This window comes from Diadema setosum, chromosome 5 (assembly GCF_964275005.1).
Source record: "Diadema setosum chromosome 5, eeDiaSeto1, whole genome shotgun sequence".
NCBI lineage: Eukaryota > Metazoa > Echinodermata > Echinoidea > Diadematoida > Diadematidae > Diadema > Diadema setosum.
In genome coordinates this window covers 43,208,980-43,230,540 of record NC_092689.1, presented here as the reverse complement: position 1 = coordinate 43,230,540, position 21,561 = coordinate 43,208,980, and positions in this window count along the sequence as shown.

The following is a 21,561-nucleotide window of genomic DNA, read 5'->3' as shown; positions in this document are numbered from 1 at the left end:
TACCACTTGCGAGTAAGAATCTTTATGTCTGGAGGTGCTTCAAGTCTGGCTTAACAGAGTTTCCTCTTAACCAATTGAGAACCAGTCGGAGTATACTAGGGCAGGTGTCTATGGGAAATCAGTCAGTCCTCATTGGGTTAAGGCTAACTTGTGTCGTAAGCAAATTTCTGCCCCCTCTGATTGAAACAGGTTTACAGTATACAGCATAATTTCAGAGCAGAAGCATTGTACTTGCCATTCAAAATTAGCATTCATTAATTATTGTGAGACTGAAATGAAATGAATTTGAAAAATATAGAAAAAAAAAAAAGATATGTGACAAGGCATGTACATTTGTGCCAATTGCCTCATTTAGATTGTAGAAGATTGGAATTTGATTTCATGAATTTGAAAGATTGGAATTTGTGACACCTTGACTGTGGCATTAAGCTGGCAATGCCAGAGAAGCTTCAACCACATGACATGTAAGAAATATGATTGAAGCTTGGAAGTTAAGGGATCTGTTTTTGATAGAAAAGAAAGATCCCTTCTGAAATGAATCAAACCTGCATTAATTACTTGCGACTTTTCAAAGTGTAATATTTCAAATATTGACTGGATGTGCCATGCCTACAAGCCCCCTACATGTTACATTGTAAGTGGATCAGTGTTGTAATTGTTGAAGTGCTTCAAGTCTTTTTTGAAAAGGCACTATATACTGTAATTATTGGTTATCATATGTTATTATGTTTTATCTGTGAGTGTCTGATGAAGAAAATGTATGTTTCAATATCTCTCATGTTTCAACAGGAGAAATATGGGGGTTATTTCAGTGCAAATTGTAATCTGCGATGCAACTTTTACAACATAACGGTAAGCATACAAATTTTACCTGGTAATACATGTACTCAGTAACATTCAGATCTTACTCAGTAACATGAAATAACAATGCCATAATGTTAGAAATACTGCCTGCTGGCTCATCTGTGAAATAAGTTCAGCCTCTGAAATCTTGTTACTTCTGACCATAAGTGGGCGATTCATGACAGGAAACAATTTATCCCCCAAAACTGTGTGGCCTACAGGTGACATCTCTTGGGTCTGTTGTGAATGGAAAATATGGACTGATAACAAAGGGACTGTACCCAAACTACTGTGAAAGCAGTGTGGTTCAGAGCTCTTTAGTAGGTTGTGTGGAATACATACAACAGCAGTGCGAGCTGTCTTGTTGAATAATGGCAAGCCAATTTGAATATACAGTGTTATTTACATAAACTTTGTATTTCTTTTATGTCCAGAATTGTTAATGACTGCAATTAAATTTCCATCTTGTGATTGGTATGGCACGAATATCTTTCCTTGTTAACTTGGCATACAAAGTGAAAGGAGTGATTGAATGCGTGAGTGGATGAATGATACACAAGATAAATTTATGACTGAAAAAGTGAGATAGTTACTACGTACATCATATAGCTGTGTACACAACTGAATGACGCCATCCCACAAACTGTAAGTTTTCTATATATATTGTAAGTTGTGCGACTGGAAACAACCAGTTCATTGTGAATGGGCAAATTAGTTTACTGCTGCTCAGAAGAGTACAGTACAAATGTATATGCTCCAGGTGAATGACTGCAAAATTAGAGGTTTTGGTGTTTGTTTGTTTTTTATCATACAAGATGCAGTGCAACATACTACTAGTACTCGAGGAATAATAACAGTGTTGAAAGTATGGAGACCTATAAGTGAACAAACCATAAGAGCAATCAAATGAAAACACACACACACACACCCCCTCACATACAAAAAAAAAAAAAAAAAACTTGGCACATAATAGCATATATGTGTTCCTTTTCAATCCATGACTATGATTGTGATGAAATTAGTGTATCATCCTTGCAAGTTTTATAACATGGATTCTATATTTGTATCCAGTTTTATTCATTCTTTGATAACTGCTGCAAAAGTTCCAACACAAATGAAAATACAGTCAACCTTGCTTAAGCTGGCCTCGCATAAGTCAAATAATCACCCAAGTCAAAGGTCCTTTTCAAGTCCTCTTCTCTTTATACTGGTACATTCTATTAATTTTAATCCCTCATTAGTTGAATTTTCTCTGATCGAAGCCATTTCTTCAGTCCAAATAGATTCAACATGGGCAAGGTTGACTGTAGTTCAATTCCTTCAACATATTCTACAAACATTTATTGACATTTTGATACTACATATGGAATATGTTTGCCGTAGTTCAATGGCACCTCTACTAACCACCACACAACACTTCTCCCATCTATTCAGACATGAAGTTTTTAATGACAATCTCCTGGAGTGCAAATATGGACTGCTCTTCGGGGAATTGTTGATATCATTACCACGAGGGATCTCGGCTCTGTGCTATGACCCAAGGAACCTTACAGGGGCACCGATAGCAACAACTGCCTTGAAGAAAAGCAGTTCATATCTGTACATACATGTATTATATAATGAAGAAAATTGTATATGAAAATTTAGTAGGTTGATGGCAATAGCTCTTGGATAGCCAATTCACACATCTGCGCTGCCATTTCACGTGCATTGCCATCGTATTGGATATTGGTCACCTCTCTCACTATTGAAGCCAAGTGCTTACCCTACATGTGCATATGAATGTGCTGCTACAAATCAAGAGGGCAGTTTAGTACGTATAATATGGGTCAGTTTGGGTACTGTGGGAACTACAGGTAATTGCTGACCGTATGCCCCAATTCTTAAAGGGACTGTACAGTACTGGTTGAGGTGGGGATTCATGTTTTGAACATTCCTTAGTGAGATAATGAAAAGCCTCTTATGAAATATGAAAGAGCATGTAATTTTAAGAGGGATTCAATGTTTATTTGATGAAAATTGGTTTTCAAATGGCTGAGATATCCAAAAAAGTGCTAATAATAAAAGGCGACATGCCACAACTTTATTAGGATCTCTTTATTTCACCTTGTTTTTGGATCTCTCAGCCATTTCAAAACCGATTTTCATCAAATAAACTTTTGATACCCCTTAGAACTGCACGCTCTTTGACATCTCATAGAGTGGTTTCTGAATATCTCGCAAAACGTTAAAAGCTAAATCCTCACCTCGACCAGAACTGTACACACCCTTTAACCAATCAGACTTGAAGATTCATCAAATGAAGTATCTGGTTGTAGTGATGAAGTATGTATCTGGTTGTATAGTGATGATGTGATGAAATACTAGTACTATATGTATTTGTATTGTGATGATGTAACCCCGGCGCGGGGCGCTGTAACCAGTAACGTGTTGGGGTCGCTGCTGCATGCGGTTACCGCCGATGTTGCTCTGCCACGGCCACGACCTGATCCCGATCTCGCGCTCGCCAACTGGCAATGGCGGAGATTAAGCCGTGCTGAATCTTTTGCATAACGCCATGGCGGGATCATTCCTACTCCCACTTTCAGAACAGTGGAAGCCCATGGCCCATACGTGAAGTCTTGAGCTAGATCGACATCGAAATCGCGAAAGCTACCGCGCTCAAAACCCACCACTCGATCGAGCATCCCACCGCGGCGGCCAGCGGCTGCGCCGCGCCGATGACGGGCTAGCTAGCTGTAGTGTGCTATGCATGGTACACGTGCAGTGTATGCATGCGTACGTGTTGCGCTGCATGTAGACAAGTCGCATGGGCCAGCTTGGTACACAGCGAATATTGCGCACTCGTTTTGTCGAACGTATTTTGTCATGAAACGTATTTCAGCTCATGAAATGTATTTTCATGGAATGGTTTTTCGTTCATCGAATGATTTTTTTTTTTTTCGAAAGTATGGAAAGCCATGTATGTAAAACACTTTTTGTCAAATATATTTTGGGTCTAATAGATTTTTGTTGAAATGAATATATTTTGTCGAATATATTTTCGTCAGATATTTTTGGTCAAATATATTTTGGGTCAAACATATTTTGTGTCAAATATATTTTTGGTGAAATATATGTTTTGTCGAATATATCTTTGGTCAAATATATTTTTGGTCAAATATAATTTTGGTCAAATATATTTTGGTGAAATATATATATATTTTTGTCAAATATATATTTTGGTCAAACCTATATATTTTTTTGTCAAATATATATTTTGTTTGAATATATTTTTGTCAAATACATATTTTATTGAATATATCTTTTATCAAATATATATTTTGTCGAATATATTTTTGTTGAATGAAATTTTACTTGATGAAATGGTTTTTTAGTTGGTGTCGAACATAAATATTTGATTCCCCTCTGGCGCGCCATAGACTTCTCGTTGGCGTAGACAAACATCTTCATATTTCCAACTGTACTGCGATAAACCGTTCTTGTTAAGGCCGCTAAAATATTAAATGCGTGAAAAGGAAAGCAATAATTATGTACAGTTGTAGCGAAACAGAAATACTCAATTCACCTGTACAATATCAGTACAAAATAATGAGTTAATTTCCGATAACAGCTAAAAATCGAAGAATTCCGCATGAATGCTAGTCTAGTTATCGTGTAATAATATATACAATGTAATCGTATCATTCTACCGCACTGTTCTTAAAAATTAAACATCTTTTCGAGGATCATCACAAATGGCGGCAGAGGCACAACCAAAATATAAATCTCTTATGCCAGTTTCCGATGTGAACCGTTCTGCAACAGCCTGAACAGCAGCCAGGAGTATATCACACACGCATTGACAGTCAACGACAGTTCGCTCAGTACACGTCTACACACGCTGTCTTCATGTGAAAGAGAATTGATGTTGAAGTGTAGGTACATCACTCCGCGCGTTTAAATCTTAGCAGGGAAAAAGGTCCATATAATGTTTCTGCCATCTGAAGTTGAACTCAGAGCAGAACTTACACTGAAAATATTGGTCATAAAAGCATAATCGAGGGTATGATTTCATCGCTTAACAATTAATGTTCCCCAGATATACAAGAAAATATTGATTAGGTTAGTTCTTCATAGTGAAATAATCAGCATTATCTAATTCCCGTCGCGTCAGATCGTTGCAGAATTCAGTAATGCTAACTTTTGCACTGAAGGTGCACATCATCGATCAAAAAACATCATCCGTAATTACAAACCAGTATTATTTGTAAGGCATTGCCCATTACAATTGCCTTAATATGTCATTGCGGTGAAAATTATGTCAAATTTATGTCATGGGTTCTCATTTTACTCTGCATGCTTTCAATGTTTGGCAGAAACGTCTTTCTGTCTGCTTGTTGTTATTTTACTTACAAGAAAAGCGAATCACCTCTGATTTAACATAGTTTGAGTAATTCGGGAGCGAAGTGAACTAGAATTGTGAAATATTTCGCATCGAAGAGAATATTCTAAGATAATAAAACAAAAGCATACCACCCTCCTCTTTTCTCAGATACGTTTTCCTTAAAGCGCTAGTATTGGAAACAAATTCACTTTTGTGGTGATGAAAACATTTCAAAACTGTACAATGTATTGTGAAAAATTGATGATCTTTCTCCTATAGACGTGGCTTATTGCCTTGTACACGACGCATTTGCTGTGGTAGAAAGAGAAGGGCAAAACGAAAAATTTCACGGTTGACCTATTCAAAGTACTAACAGTTTGGCTTCTTTGTTACTCTTTTCAAACATCATTCTACATCGTGAATTTTTTACACAATGGAATTCTAATATCCCACATTTTCTGCAAACAGTAAAATATTTTATACTATCAAACCCCATTACGCATAATATTCACAAGTTGATGATCTACACGACTCACAGTGAGGTATTACGAGTACAATGGCATCAAAACTCCCATGGGTCTCAGCTCCCTTCTTCAGGACCAATGTTCTACATCTACAACACTTAAAATCATGTCATACATTTACATGTCTATATTTTCGAAAGGCTCATCTATGTCAAATAAAGATAGTTTCATGTCATCAACACATGGCGTTATCCATCTAAAAAAAAAAACAGCCAATGCATGCTATAGAGTACGATTAATACAAGGCAGCAATCATTAGCACCACAAGCAAAAATAAGTTCTCATGTTCTTTCACACTTCAGTCTTAGCACTACGTCAAGCAGGGCTGCAACTTTTTTATGGGCTTTCACGTTTCTCATTATCATGCCAACAAACTTTGTATAGGAGAACTCGACTTGGAGTAACGGTGACACTGTATAAATCTTGCACAATACTCGTGAAAATACTATGAAAATATGTACATTAAACATTAGGGATAACAATTCTTCAAATTGACTTCCATGCGACAAAAAGAGCAAGACGGGGCATTTGATCAATATATCAAATCTATATATCAAGGTTATCGGTTCTAAATGAACGCAAAAAAAATATTTCTTTGTTTATGATGAATTCGTGAAGTTCTGAGGTAGACAATGGAAGAAATCAAACTAATCAGGCCTTTGACAGTCATAACAATTTTCAACATATTTCACACCCGAAATTCTATGAGGTACTGTAAAAGTAGACCCCAAAGATACCTTTCCTTTCCTTTCCTTCAGGAATCTAAATAATTCGTGTCACCCACTCAATACAAATCTGTTTCATGTCATTGTAACATTGACAATTGGAGATTTCTCTGCATTCGGAAAAACACCTAAAATTTAAATATGTACGGGTAGTGCAATGAATGGTATTTTACTTGTCTTTTTTTTTTAAATGAAAACACATTTCTGGAATTTTCACTCTTCTCTGGAGATAAGCCCCTGTTCAGAGCATCTCACCAATGCACAACATATGAGAATAAAATGTCATATTACCATGTCCTTCCAATACAAAGAAAGCCTGAGCATGTGATTATCGCGTGACTTGTTCGCTTTGGATGAATCACACAAGACAAAAACAACCAGAGTACAATTACACAAAAAAACAAAACAAATGAAAAACATAAACGGCCATATCGTAAGATGGAGTTTTACGGTTGATATAAGTGTTCAATGATGTCATGGCTATCAGTTCTGGCAATGATTTGAAACAGGCATGCAAGCTTGCTACTGGCAAGACACGCTTTGTGATCTTGGAAAGATAGAGTAATGTGCATTAAAATTACCCAGAAACGCTTAATAACACTATCACAATCGATGAATATCATTTTTTTTTTTTGTCACGAGTGGAAACAGCACTTTCATAGGTCTTGTCACTAACCCTATTGTATGACTAGATGAATTTCAACTACATATGTATTAAGTTGTAATAATTATTATCTCACCAATTACTTTTTCATTTTCTCCATTACATTTCAAGGCATCTTAGGCACAAGTTGTTAAATTTCCTCCACGGTCGAATGTTTTGCCACTATGCCAGAATACGTTCTCTGGATTTTTATTTCTGTTTTTTTTTTTTTTTAATAGAGAAATAACTTCTCAAGTCAAGCCTTTCACATACATTTTCTTTCCTTTCATTTCATTTCTTTATTTGTCCGAGTTATGTATAAAACATGGTATGGAAATTTGGTTTTGTCACACGTTCACTATGGACACATCTTAACAACATATAAAACAAATTACACTACATATGACATCGAATGGAGACAGGCTTCGTTACCACTATTCAGCATATTCGCCGGAAACATACATCAATTTTTATCAATGACACTAAAAATGTATGGTTTAATAAGTGACTTATGAGCTTAGTAAATCATATTTTATTTGTTAGAAAAACACACTTTGTGAAAATGTTTCATGAATTATGAATCGAAATGTCTGATACAAAGGACACTCTTATCCTTAGGGTTTTTATCAGAATATCGATATTACGACGTTTAGGAAATAAACAAAGGGTAACACATCACAGACACAAAGTGCAAATATATATCCTTGCTATATCTTGCCTGATCCTATATTTAAATGTCAATTAACAACGCATGTTTGGTGTACAACTTCTGCGAGGGATAGGTGTGTGCGTCAGTTTTTCCTTACAACTTTTCCGAATGTGATTCAGAGACTTGACACGAAAAAAACAAAAACAACACCACTAAACAACATACGGTCATATTATGTATGCATGTATTTATTTATCAAACACACATATGAACACAAATGAATATATATATGTGTATATATACATATACACATATATTTATGTATATAGGGATATGCATACAATACATATGTATGTATATATATATTTTTTTTATCTATTTATTCATTTATTTATTTATTTGTTTATGTGTGTGTGTGTATGTGAATGCGTTTGTACTATAACATAACCATAACCATATTTTTGCCTGACATTTCTGCACTTGAGAATAATTATGTTAAATTAGATTTTTCCAATGTTGTAAAAGAGTCTTTTGTGTTTGTTTGCCGTTTAAATTTGGAATAAAGTATTGGTGGTTTTGCAGTTGATAGGGAAATTGGTTCATGAAATCCTTCAAGTGTCTATATTTACATGGTGAAAGCTATGGCTGGTCTCGGAAAACAGCCTCACGCATCGGGTTGATAAACCCTTTGCTACTTTGATACTACCTTACTTAAATTATGGGATACTCGCATGGGGAAACACTTTTTCTACTTATACAGAAAGAATATTATTGTTACAGAAAAAAAAAAACTCTTTGTATCATTTGTCACGAATCGTGGAGAAGTCATACTAATGATTTATTCCACGAAAATAATATTTTGAAAATTTATGATCTTTATCGTTTGCAATTAGGACAATTCATGTATAAACTCACCAACCATTCTCTCCCCCTTGTGTTTGATTCCATGTTTTTAAAGAATGTTCATGCATATCCAACCCGTCAATCCCATGAATATCATTTGCCTTTGACTAGGACGGTTTTTGCAAAATCTTTATTCTCCTTTTCTGGACCAAAATTCTGAAATTCTCTGGATAATAATATAAAAGAAGCTTTAAGTTTTTATACATTTTCTTTAAAGTTAAAGAATCATCTAAAAACTTCGTACGCAGCATAATAATTCAATCTTCTTTTTTTACTTTTGATTTTCAAAGTTGTTGCTTCGTTATTCTCACTACTCTTTTTTCGTCAGCGAGCCCATGCTTCTGTGCCTCCAGTGCCCTGGTTATGACCCACCATTTCCTCTCCTCTCCCCTCCTCCCCCCCCCCCCCCCTTGTCCACCTCGGACTTACTACCTTCTTCTCTACTATATCTTTCTATCCTCTCATCAATTTTGTCCTTACAAGAGACCCGCCATGTGTTTGTTAATGTGCGTCCGTATGTGTGCATGTATGTGTGTATTACTCTGTCTGTCTTTTTTTTTTTTTTTTTGCTACCGCTTAGGGAAATTTGTTGTTGTTGTTGTTTGTAATTATATATATATATTTTTTCTCTATGAGGGGACTGCATTCTACAAGCTCTGCTTTTTAGCAGTCCCCTCCATTTCCAGCAATACTGTTTATGCATTTACCACAGTGACGTAACAGTTATTTGCATCTCTTATGATAATTTACCTGTATCTCTTTTACAATGCTATTCTGTTCATCGCATTGTGGTACTGATTTCATGACGTATGTGTATATATAAGCGTTTCTTTGTATTTCTTATTTGTTTGTTGGAAGTGAAATAAATCCACTTGAACTTGAACTTGATAAAGGTTACGAAGAGTCTGTGTGAAATGAAAGTTGCCATGTTTAACACCTGAAATACTAAAAGACATGACTTCACATTTTTAAAGTTCGTACATGCAAAGTTTGGTTACGGTTTTATCAATCAGTATAGATGTTAACATCTTGTTAATTAGAGTTTTTCAAGTAGAACAAGTAGAAATAGCATTGTGAAAGTTGGCAAACTGCAGATTGACGTTGACATAATCATAAACTTGCAAAGCTGGTGCATCACAGGATCATTGATGCGTCTACCTGCATTTCTCTAAAGCCTGTTTCTTTATAGCATTAAAAAAGAATTAGTTGGATTTCGAGAAGTCAAGAATGTTGTCATGGATATTTGCTCTGGAACTTTATACGACAGTAACGCCAGTTGCATCTCTCTGCAGATAGAAACATTTCCAAACACAACTCAATCATTGGGTACTTAGATACAGGTGACATGGGTGAAGCTGAAGCAAGAATAGTTCTTTGTCTTGTTTATGATAATTGCAGCTCTCCCGTTCTTTTGCTTTTGTTGGCTCATGTTTTAAACGCCAAAGCATATTACTTTCAATTCAATTTGCAGTATTCATAATTATTTGGAACATCACCTGATGTAAAGGAAAAGTCTCGAACATTTTCATCTGCACTGCTGATCCTTTTTGTTGGACACTCATTAACTGCGGGTGTACATAAATTTTCTCGAATCTCTTTGAAGTGTTTTCAGAAAATTCACTGATGAACATCTCCTATATACTGGCCTACGTGACGTCTGTACGCTAAGATATCAAAACTAACGAAGGGGTACGAATGTGTACCTTTCCTTCAAAACAGCAAAGTTATGGATATTTCAGATTTAGCATAAGATCGGTTGTTAGGAATGTTGGGAGCGATACATGTTTTCGTGGGATATCATCATAATCTTCATAGCATTCTAGTTTTGAGCAAAATAAAATCAAAATATATGAAACCAAAAACATAAAAGTCAATTGATTCAATATAAACACTTACGGGTGCAGCAGAATGAGAAATCAAAATGAATGAGTTTTATGAAACAAGACGATTGCTGTATTTTACGAGTTACTTGACCGACAAAAGGTGACCAGAATCTCATCTGTAAAACGACCCCTATATGCCTACCTATAGTGAAAAACTTATTTATCTTCCAAGCAACTGCTATTTGAGATCAAAATAATTTTTTAATGCAATCGAAAATGTTACCTTCCAGTTAAACTACATTAGTAGTGTAGGCTATTTTCCATCTTTCTGTAGGTGTTTTATGCGACAGTTGATAATGGCTTTGAAGGCTGCTTTATACTGTGGATGTTTGAAAGCATATATGAACGGATTCACGCAGCCGTTTACCAAGAGAAATATGCCAATGTAAAAAGCTTCCTTATGAACACCTTGTATGCTGAAGGCGATACAACTTGGCATGAGACAGCAAAAGAAGGCGCAGAAAATGATGAAGAGATTTTTGGTGACTTCAATTTCCCTCTTGTTGATTTGGGCCCGCATTCTTTCAGCTGCCGTGCTGCCGTCACCTTGGCTGATAGTGTTGACTGGTCCATCCCTGCATCCCGAAACAGCTGCCGACTGAGGAGACTTGTCTTTCGTAATCGACAATAGCTGTCGATGATGATGTCGAACGTAACGCAAGATGTCGACATAAAATCCAGATGTGATTATGAACGCTGGGAACAAGGTGGTGGTTGCCATCACCGTGGAATAAGAATCAGCCGATGTACCGTCTTCGTAATATGTACACAGATGTGGCCATCCGACTCTAGAATATCCCATCCTTCCAGGTCCGAAATAAGAAACACCAGCACACATGAACAAGCTGTAAGACCAGGCAAAGAAAATCATGAGGCTTATGTTTTTCTTGTTGTACACTCTAGCAAAAACTTGTCGACCTTTAGTGATCAAGAACCAGCGATTGATAGATATCATTGACAAAGTGAGAGCACTCGTTCCAATCGAAGACATCAGCACTGCTCCAAGTATCTGACAGAACCAATCCGGGAGAACCTTACCTCTCACAATGGTTAGGATCTGGAACGGTAGGGTCAGGCACGAAAGAAAGTCATTGATACTGAGGCTGACAACGAACACATTTGTGGTCGTCTGGAGTTGAGGGGATACGAGGACGGCAAGAACTGTACAGACGTTCCCCACGATGCCGCAAAACGAGATCGCTGCAAACGTGAAGATCACAAAACTCAGCTCTGATGTGGAGAATAGCGTGATGGGGACGCTTGACTCGGGAGGAAACACGGTGGTAGTAAGGTTCTCAAAGAGGATGTCTGATTGTCTTACGAGCGTGGTGAATACTGGTGCTTCCATGGTTCTGATGGTTTGAATAATTTGTTACATGATAATACATCTTATGATCATAGAAACTGAAGCAGACCATGATTTACTGTGGGGGAAAAGTCGACGATTTTTCTTTGTACGGTGGCGCTGAATGCCGGCTAATTTGATGGAATTGATTCCTTTATGCTGAAAAAAAAAATCCCCTATAAAAAAAGATCAAGCTATTTTCTCTTTAATTGAGATTTCTACTCTTAACAAACTAAAGAAAGAAGAGCTTACTCTTGGATGCTATTTCTTTGACCGAACTAAAAGGGCGAAAAAAAAAAACTACTCTGATATAGTTAAAGATCTACAGGATAACGATCCATTGAATTGTGGGCTGGCAGTCTGAGGGAGATTTGTTCAATAAAACAACGGGACGAAGCAAACACATGCAGGAAAAGAGAATTAATTTTTGATGTGCCCCATGCAATTAGGAACACAATATTCTTACGATAGAAGTTTCCGTGCAAGAGTCAGATCGACAGGCTTTATTCCCAATGGCGATCTCAACATTACTTGATATCAAAATTGAATAATTCTAACGTTTTATAGCATATTCTGGTTGAACAAAATGAATCACATGATCACACATAACTAATCTGGTGAAAAGCCTTTAACAGGCAGCATGTACACACACACTCTCTCACCCACACACACACACGCACACACACACACACACACACACACACGCGCGCGCGCGTACGGTGACACTTGTGATATTATGTAAACATTGAACAGCAAACGGGTGTACTCTATAAACTCTTACGAATACGGACTCTCTCTCTCACACAAACACACGCAACCCCGCATGCGCAGAGGCGTTGAGTGACAGAACACACGCACGCACACACACATCACACACACACGCACACACACATACACTTTGCACGGGGACGTAAAAACTCCTATTTGTTGTAGGTCCATGGTTGAGGTGAGGATTCAGCTTTTAACTTTTTTTTTTTGCAAAATAATTACATATCCCTTTCTGAAAAATTAAGAAGCATACAGTCTTATTCAAGAGGAATTCACAGTTTATTTGACATGTTTGATGAAACATCTGCCTTAAAAGGGCTGAGGTATCCAAAAAAAAAAAAAAAACACCACAAAACAAAACAAAGTAAGACAAAACCACCCTGATAAAAGGTGGGTACCACCCTTTATTAGGATTGCATTGTTTTGGATATCTCTGTCATTCCAAACCCAATTTCCGTTAAGTAATAAACTTTGAATTTTTCATAGGTATGCTCATTCATACTTCATAGGAGGTTTCGCATTATCTCAAAGAATCATCAAAAAAGTTTGAACCAGAAGCCTAATCTCAACCGAAACTGCACCATCCCTTTAACAAATAGAAAAGGTACCCTCTGTAGAAAAAAAAAAAAAAAAATAGGTTCAAGTTTGAATCTTTACCACTGGCACAGTGGGAGCACCTTTACGGGTGCACCTGCGCACTGTTTAAACTAGAAAGTGGGCACAATGCACCTTGCTCCCATTGCGACACTGGTCTGAAAGGTGCAAAGCTGAACCTATTTTTCTTAGATTGATAGTGTGAAAAACTGAAACACTAGTTAATGTAACTACTTGTCATGTAGGCCTATATTTGGGGGACGAAGAAAAAATAGCTGTGCTTTCAATTTAGGTACCCTTACTTTCGTTCTAAATCATTTTTGTTTTGCATTAGCTTTTTTTTTTTCTTTCTACGATAGATACGTTTTGACTATCATTTACGTCATGGAAAAAATGTCATTGTATTGTAACAGACTAACAGTTATTGAACTTATGAATGTCTTTTTGTTTTTGTAAACACCCGGGGAAATGAATTTAAATCAATAAAACAGTATAAACCAGTGGTTCGGTCAAGACACTGACATCTAAATTCACATTTTGGTTTCAAACTAGAATGTCTGCTTTTATACTTGCCATAGATTCCGTCAAACTGAACGATTCCTAGAGTGTTCAGGATATTTTATATAAGTAGAAAATTTAAAATGTTAATTACTCTGAAATGTTAACAACAGACATGACAGAATTTAAAGTATGAATGGATATAAACTAACTTTACAAGTGGAAAATGTAAAACATTAAAGGAAAATCACTAATTCACCTAATATACAGACAAACTGACTGTCTAACACAGGAATGAGTTGAACAGAACAATACGTAGTCTGAAGAATTCCAAGAATCGGGAGATATGTTTTCGTATTCATGGTATCATTACCTCTCTTCAACATTAGAATATGAATAATTGGCGTATGTGATTTATGGAGAAAAAAAAAAACAACAAATTTCGCGTGAACATTTTTCCTGTTTGCATTGACAGTAGTTCAAAGTTTTAATCTAAAATACCGAAGATTTTTTTTTTTTTGTTAGGCAAAGACGTGTAAAGACATTTGATTAACTTTTACAGCTGTTACTCTTGTACCCTTAACAATTTGTTTGACCAAAATAGTTGCTGAGCTATGTTACCAAAGGTTTCGTCATGAAGACTGTGATATTTTTTGCCATGTTTTGTGCACTACGTTATTTCAATATCAACCGTTTCTCATATATGCTGGTAAATTTTCGTTGTTGATATGCTCTAGCAAGCTCTTCAAAACGAATTCTTCGGAGCTTACATTCCATAAGCTCAAACTTTTTAGCAGGTCCATCATATTACATGCATTTGTGTATTTTGTCCTTCTGAAATAAGCTGACTAATTGCGTTATATTTCTTCCTAGAAATCAAAATTTAATGTAAGGTATTGTATGAAATGGGGAATATGGAACAATAAATAAAAGACCTGAAGTTTGAAATATCAACATTTTTGTGACAATACACATACATCTGTAATTACTTACGTAGGCAGAGATAATACATCGGAAGCACCAACTCAATTTATTGATTTCAGAACGAGGAAAACTTTTTGCTAATGTAATATTTCTAGATCATTTTTTTTTTTATCTTTTTGCTGTCAAGGAAATGATCCGTGAAAAAAAAAAAAACATATATAAAGACGTAAATAACCGAAAGGTTTCTCGATTTAAAGAAATCGAGTAGAATGATTTGTCTGCTTTCTATAGTACAAAAGCTCGTCTATAAGTGTATAATGCCCTTGGCGTCTTCTCCCAGCACAATAATGGAGGGAAGCACTGAAAGACTTTGATATTCACGCATAACAAATTGAGAGCAATCTACTCCTTTCTATACCCTCTTGAAAGTACGTAGGGTTTGTCAAGAGATACATTAACGCTTTTGAACGGAACATTGAATACCGACGTATCCACCCTCTTGATAAAAGAAGATGCCCTTTAGATTTACTGTGGATTTCTTTTCTTAGGGTAGCTACATTGAAACCTACTTAATATACCGTGTTTTCAGTGTCTCCATGTCTATTCAAATTGTCCATCAAAAGAGGAGAATCACGAAAGAAGCGTCTTCGTGTGCTATTTAAAGATCATTAGCGACTTGGTTGTCATTGAATCTACTTGGATTATACCAGGAAGGGGAAAAAGGTCATCTCGGGTAGTCAGGTATTGACCGATTCTGTGACGCGCTATGTGTATTTTTGGCATGGGCAGCGCCATTACTGCGGTGTATCATCCGACCCCCCCTCCTCTCTCCCCACCCCTCTCACGCGCGCAGAATGAAAAACTGATGCATGGTTGTTTTAGCCAATGGGCATCTCGTACTGAGTGCGCGAATGCTTGCTTAGTGCGCGAACCTTTGTTACAAGTGCGCGATAAACATGTTGCCCGTGGGGTGGGGGAGAGCAGGGGGGGTCGGCTGAGACACCGCAATTTGAGCTCATGGCTGCGCCCAGTGCCATAAAATGTCTGCTGCCCTCAACGAACCCGAATCGGTCAATAGACAGACAAAACTAATTGTTTAGAATAATGATAAGTTTTTTGAAAGTTGGTGTGGTAGTGACGTATGACACTAATGGCTTAGCTAATGGATTTCACGAGTGCGCAACGTGCTCTTTTAGTAGGGCAGATATGTAACAAAAATTGGTCGAAATGCTCACATCCGGCGGAAAGTATGAAATTTTGAATATAGGGGTATTTTGGGGCGCTGATTTCAAATATTGCCGGATCCAAGAAATCTGACCACGGGGTCCTCCGCCATTTTGAATTCCAATATGGCCGCCATCACAAAACAAATTCAAAGATCCCTATCTTCAGTTCTGAATGACCTGTGGCACCAAAATTTGGTACACATGAGCGTTTTGACACATTGAATTTGATGACAGATTGATTCGGAGTGTCTGACAAACATCGAATGGCCGCCATTTTGAATTCCAATATGGCCGCCTCGACGAAATATTCAAAATTCCTATCTCGATTTCTAAGTGGTGAGTGACCCTGAAATTAGGTGTAAACAAGTATTTTAACATACTGAGTTAAAATATTAACTGATGTGATGTGTCTGACAAACGCAATGCCTGCTATTTTGAATTCCAATGTGGCTACGAAGACAAACATCACGACTAACATTCACGGGCATGTCAAAAAGTGCAGCAAAAAGGAAGCATAATTCACTTACGTCACAATGTAAATACATCAGCGCGCACTCTATCAGTTACAAACGCGCGCTCAATCAGGTAGCCTAATTTACAAACCCGAGATAGAGATTTTCAACACTCCAACATGGCAAATATGTATAAAAATTCAAATTGGCTGCCGTGCAGCTTGTCAGACATATCAAATAAGTCTGTTATTGAAGTCATCATATCACCGTGCTTTTATATATCATATTCCAATGGCTAATGTCATTCAGAACTGAAGATAGGGATCTTTGGCGGAGGCCATATTGGAATTCAAAATTCCCCGTGGTCAGATCTTTTGGATCCGGCAATTTTTTAAATCAGCGCCTCAAAATACCCCTATATGCAAAATTTCATACTTTCCGCCGGATGTGAGCATCTTTTTCACATATCTGCCCCACTATTTCGCCCGTTGTGTTTGTTGGTGTCAAGTCTGTAATACATCGTGTTTGTGGTCGTCGGTAGATTTTTAAAAGATGACATTAAGTGAGATGACAAGATATGACGTTGGCGCTACCTGTCGACTTTGGGTCTTGCAAATTGGTTTATTTCCACTTGGTCTATTATCCAGATGGTCTACTTCCCATCAGTTCGGCTAATACCACTACGGCAAAACTCTATCAATGTCGTCTAATGCCAGTTTGGTCTACTTCTCACTTGGTCTAATTTATGTCCGGTTTGGCTACTTATCATTTGTCTAATGACCAGATTGTGAAATTGCAGTTTTTCTCCTTGGACCTTTTCCCATTTTGTCTAATAAACTGTGGGTATTAGGCGAAGTGGGCGTACTCCATCTGGAAGTAGACCAACTAGTAGGCCCTAATCAGGTTTAGTGGCAATTGGACTAAAATGATCATTATAAAGAATTGGTTGGTATGTAGACGATACAGGATTAGACCATGTGGGTTAAATGAGACTAGAAATGGCTATTCGACGAAGTGGGAGTAGATCAAGAGATCACCTTTCAGATCTACTGTAGATTGTCAGACCTCTCTACGTCACTTGATTATCTTGCGTCCTTTAAGGTTCACTGACGTCACTGATGATGTTTTGTGCTTCCAAGTGGTCATGTGACTTGTATAAGATCTCGTGACCTAACGCTGGGGATTGGCTGGGCATGGAATTAAATCAGATGGTACTATAAATGGAATGGTAACATTACGCAAAGGATGACGTTGCTTTCACGAGTTTGTTTGTGCTTGTGATTTATTTTGAGTAATGGTGTGCGTGCAAACCTGTAACATTTTATTAGCACCTGGATAAACATTTTTAATGAATTTTTACTTTTAAAGGCAAGTGAAAGTGATGTGGAGATATTGAATACGTAGTATTTGCTCGTGACTTTTTCGTTTATAAACAACCTGAAATTGTGTAATTCAAACACGAGAATATTAGTAAATCTATTTATTAGACCCCTCGAGTGTACATACATGCAAACATACATGTGACAAAACATGCTTTTAAGAATCTAAGGCGTTTATTGGCGCATGGTCGCTTAGAAGCGATGATCCGGTTAGTCTCTGTAAAGTTGATTACTGTCAACAGAACTGGTTAGGTCGATGATTACCTTTTTTTCACTTTTGTCAGACGGTAACTTTACGTTTAGATTGAAACATGACTTCTGCAAGAGATGGCTATTCTTCGTCGAGGGTCGAGGACTGTCGTATTGATCAGGGAGGTCGGGATAATGAAGGTGACCTTGATCAAAACTGACATGGTGGTGGTAAGGGCGATGGATTAATAATTGAGGGTTTTTCTTTCATTCTTTGGTTAAAGTGTTTTTGTGATGAAATCGGAGCTCCATGACATTAATGCAAAGCTTGTACAAGTATGGAAATAAGTAAAATGTGTTTATAAGGGCTTTCAATAGGCGCGTTCACCTTAACAAGATATGTATGGTAAAAGATAAGGATCTGGATTATAGTCAAAGATCGCATAACTCGAAAAAATTGCTAGGTCGAAGATAAATTCTACCCGAATATGAGTACATTGTACTAGTAGAGACAAAAATACAGTGTACGTGTAAATTCTATTGTGTAAGTCGAAGTTCACGTAAATCGAATTATTTTCTTAAAGGCCGTGTCACACCTTTCCGGGGAAGCTAACCGAGCTTGTTGCGAGGAGGGATTTTCCGCACGCAGGAGAGTTTTCCGCGGGCGGACGAAAACGTTTGCGAGTTTCGCACCTGTTTATTACCTAATAGTCACGTACTACATACCTTCTACTTGTGCGTATTCCGTGTGACCTGCGTGAAAGCTTTGAAACAGATACATTTGGCTGTTTCTACGAGCGACTTACAGGTACTGAGATGTACCTGCGTTGGAGTTGCCTGCGAGGTGCTGCTGGTAAGGGTCTCATACTGGTATTCTGCGTGTACCTCTGCGGGCGAACCCCCATGACTCACTCGGAACAAGTTTTGAGCATGTTCAAGGCCTAATTTTGTCATACCGCATCTGGGAAAGTTTTGCGGCTTGACTTTGCTACCCGGAGTTCTCCGCAGTTGGTCTACATCTGACAGTACCTAGCGCGTATCTTGCCTGTAGTTGCCCGGAGGTACGCACGCAAGTCCGATTTAACCGTAGCAAAGTTTTGAGCATGACCAAATTTTTTTTCCGGGTGAGTCGCGGGAATGTCCGGAGAGGTCAACGCATAACACCAGTAGGAGACCCTTGGCAGCACCTCGCAGGGTCGAGGTGAGGATTTAGCTTTTAATGTTTTCAGAGAGCATGCCATTCTAAGGGTTATCAAGAGTTTATTTGATGAAATTCGGTTTGGAAATGGCTGAGATATCCAAAAAAAAAAAACCAATGTGAAACAAAGAGATCCCAATTAAAGCGTGGCCTGTAGTCTTTTATTATTATCACTTTTTTGGATATCTCAGCCATTTGAAAAACCAATTTTCATCAAATAAACGTTGAATCCTTCTCAAATTTACATGCTCTTTCATATTTCATAAGAGATTTCTCATTATCTCACTTAGGAATGTTCAAAACATGAATCCCACCTCAACCAGTACTGCACAGCCCTTAAGATTCGACCTAGGCGAGATTGACTGTATTTCACAAATGTATACAATGCATTTTGCATGAATGTATACAAATACGAATTGTCAAACAATTTCTTGTGGGAAAACTTGCAATGAAGAGAATGCACGTTCACGTTACGCTATCAGAGGGACATCTCTATCTTAATTCGAGTTTGTAAATTGGTGAGCGAGGTATTGCCGCTTTTTTTATTACGATTTTGAAACCAAACGCTGTCTGACAAAACAATCATTGATATGGCACTTTGCTTCTGTATTCCATTGGAAAAAAAAAAATTAAGTAAACAGACATTTTCGATAGTGCTCTCTTCTTCGACGGTTTAATTTGGTTTTCTTTCAAAATCAAAGTCAGTCAATGAATTAACTATGTTGATATATATTCATTGAAAATAGCTGCTTCGTTGTTTCCAACATCTTCAATTTTCAAACAAGTCACTTTTTTAAAAAAATTCAGGAAACGTTCTTTCATGAATGTCAAAGCTCTCTGCAGCTTAACGTTTGATCGATTTCAATCTTTCGCCAAACATTTTTTTGACACGAGTCATCCCATTACCCCTGCGGACCTTTGTGTCTTCACCAGATGACATTCCATACCACTATAAAGGTGATACTAAGTTCACTTGAAAAGTTGGGCCACTTATTGAACGCAATGTCGAACGAATTTAGAACAAACACGGGAAAATATCAAAGACGGAGGTTCATTTATTTTCAAATACCGTCATGTAGTGCAATATCACATTGTCCCTTCTTGAATCTATAGTCATATCAAAAATACGAAATTAATCAGCCTTCTGTGCCAATGTAAACGTAATAAGTGGAATGTGATGCCTTGTTTGATTGTAGTTTGATTTCTATCTATTGTAATGTTAAGCATAGAAGACCTAACAATTTATTGATGGGGTACGAAGCTCAAGTATACCCACGCACACTCGAATAATGTCTGATTAAAAAAAAAAAAAGAAGCTGCAGCACCTACACACTCGTCACCAGTCACGCCAACATAATGATATGGACCATTCTAACATCGGTATAACACACACACATACACACACACACACACACACACACACACTCATGAATTAATGATTAAATACTCTACATCATATACAATGAAATACATATATTCAATATGTCTTGTTTAAGAAACAAATCCACAAAACAACTGCTTCTCAATTTATTTTCAGAGATAACAACTACAAATTGTATACACCGTTATCAATACTTCTAAACACAAAAGAAGACAGCAAAATACACAGCAGACTGTCGAACATCAAATGGAACTTTACATGTATATAACAATAAGAAAACAGGAGTAACAATTTCAATGACATCAAAATAATTATAATCTGCCACAAGAAAAAAAAATCATCTTGAAAATGTTTCCGCTATAATCAGCGGATCGCAATTTACAGCTCCAGGTTATCATTCGAGACTTTCTTCATTATGGTCCTTAAAGGGGAAGTCCACCCTGAAAATTAGTTTGTGTGAATAGAAGCAAAAAACAAAAACAAAAACACAAAACACAAAACAAAATAAAATAAACCGGAGGAGCTGGACAGTCACACTGTAGTAAATAACTTATGATTTTTAAAGTTATGATCAATCGAATAAAAATGGGAAATTTCGTAAAGTCACAAGCGATTTCATCCCATATTTGCTCTGTAAATCCTACACTATAAAAATATAGAACGTTTCCACATCAAGTAAATTTCCAATCATACATTAACATCATTATCATTATTATTACTCTGTACTATACTATCATTACAATCATTCTAATGTGCTTTTATACTACTGCTGCAGGGAACGATATAATCTATCAACAATGATTAAATAAGATTATATAGAACTTTATGCACAAGGTAAATGGAAGGTGAGTTATCTGCTACATCGTGGAGTTGTCAACTTGTTTGATATGTGACATTGTCTAAAAATGTATTAATTTTCTTGTATTTAATAGTAATTTGGTCAAACTTTTACTATCCTGTTCCTCCATTTTTTTTTTATTCGATTCAAGCAAGATTATTTTTGAAGTGGACTCCCCCTTTAAGCATCATTAATCCATTTGGAATTAACTTTGTATTTTATTTACAGATATA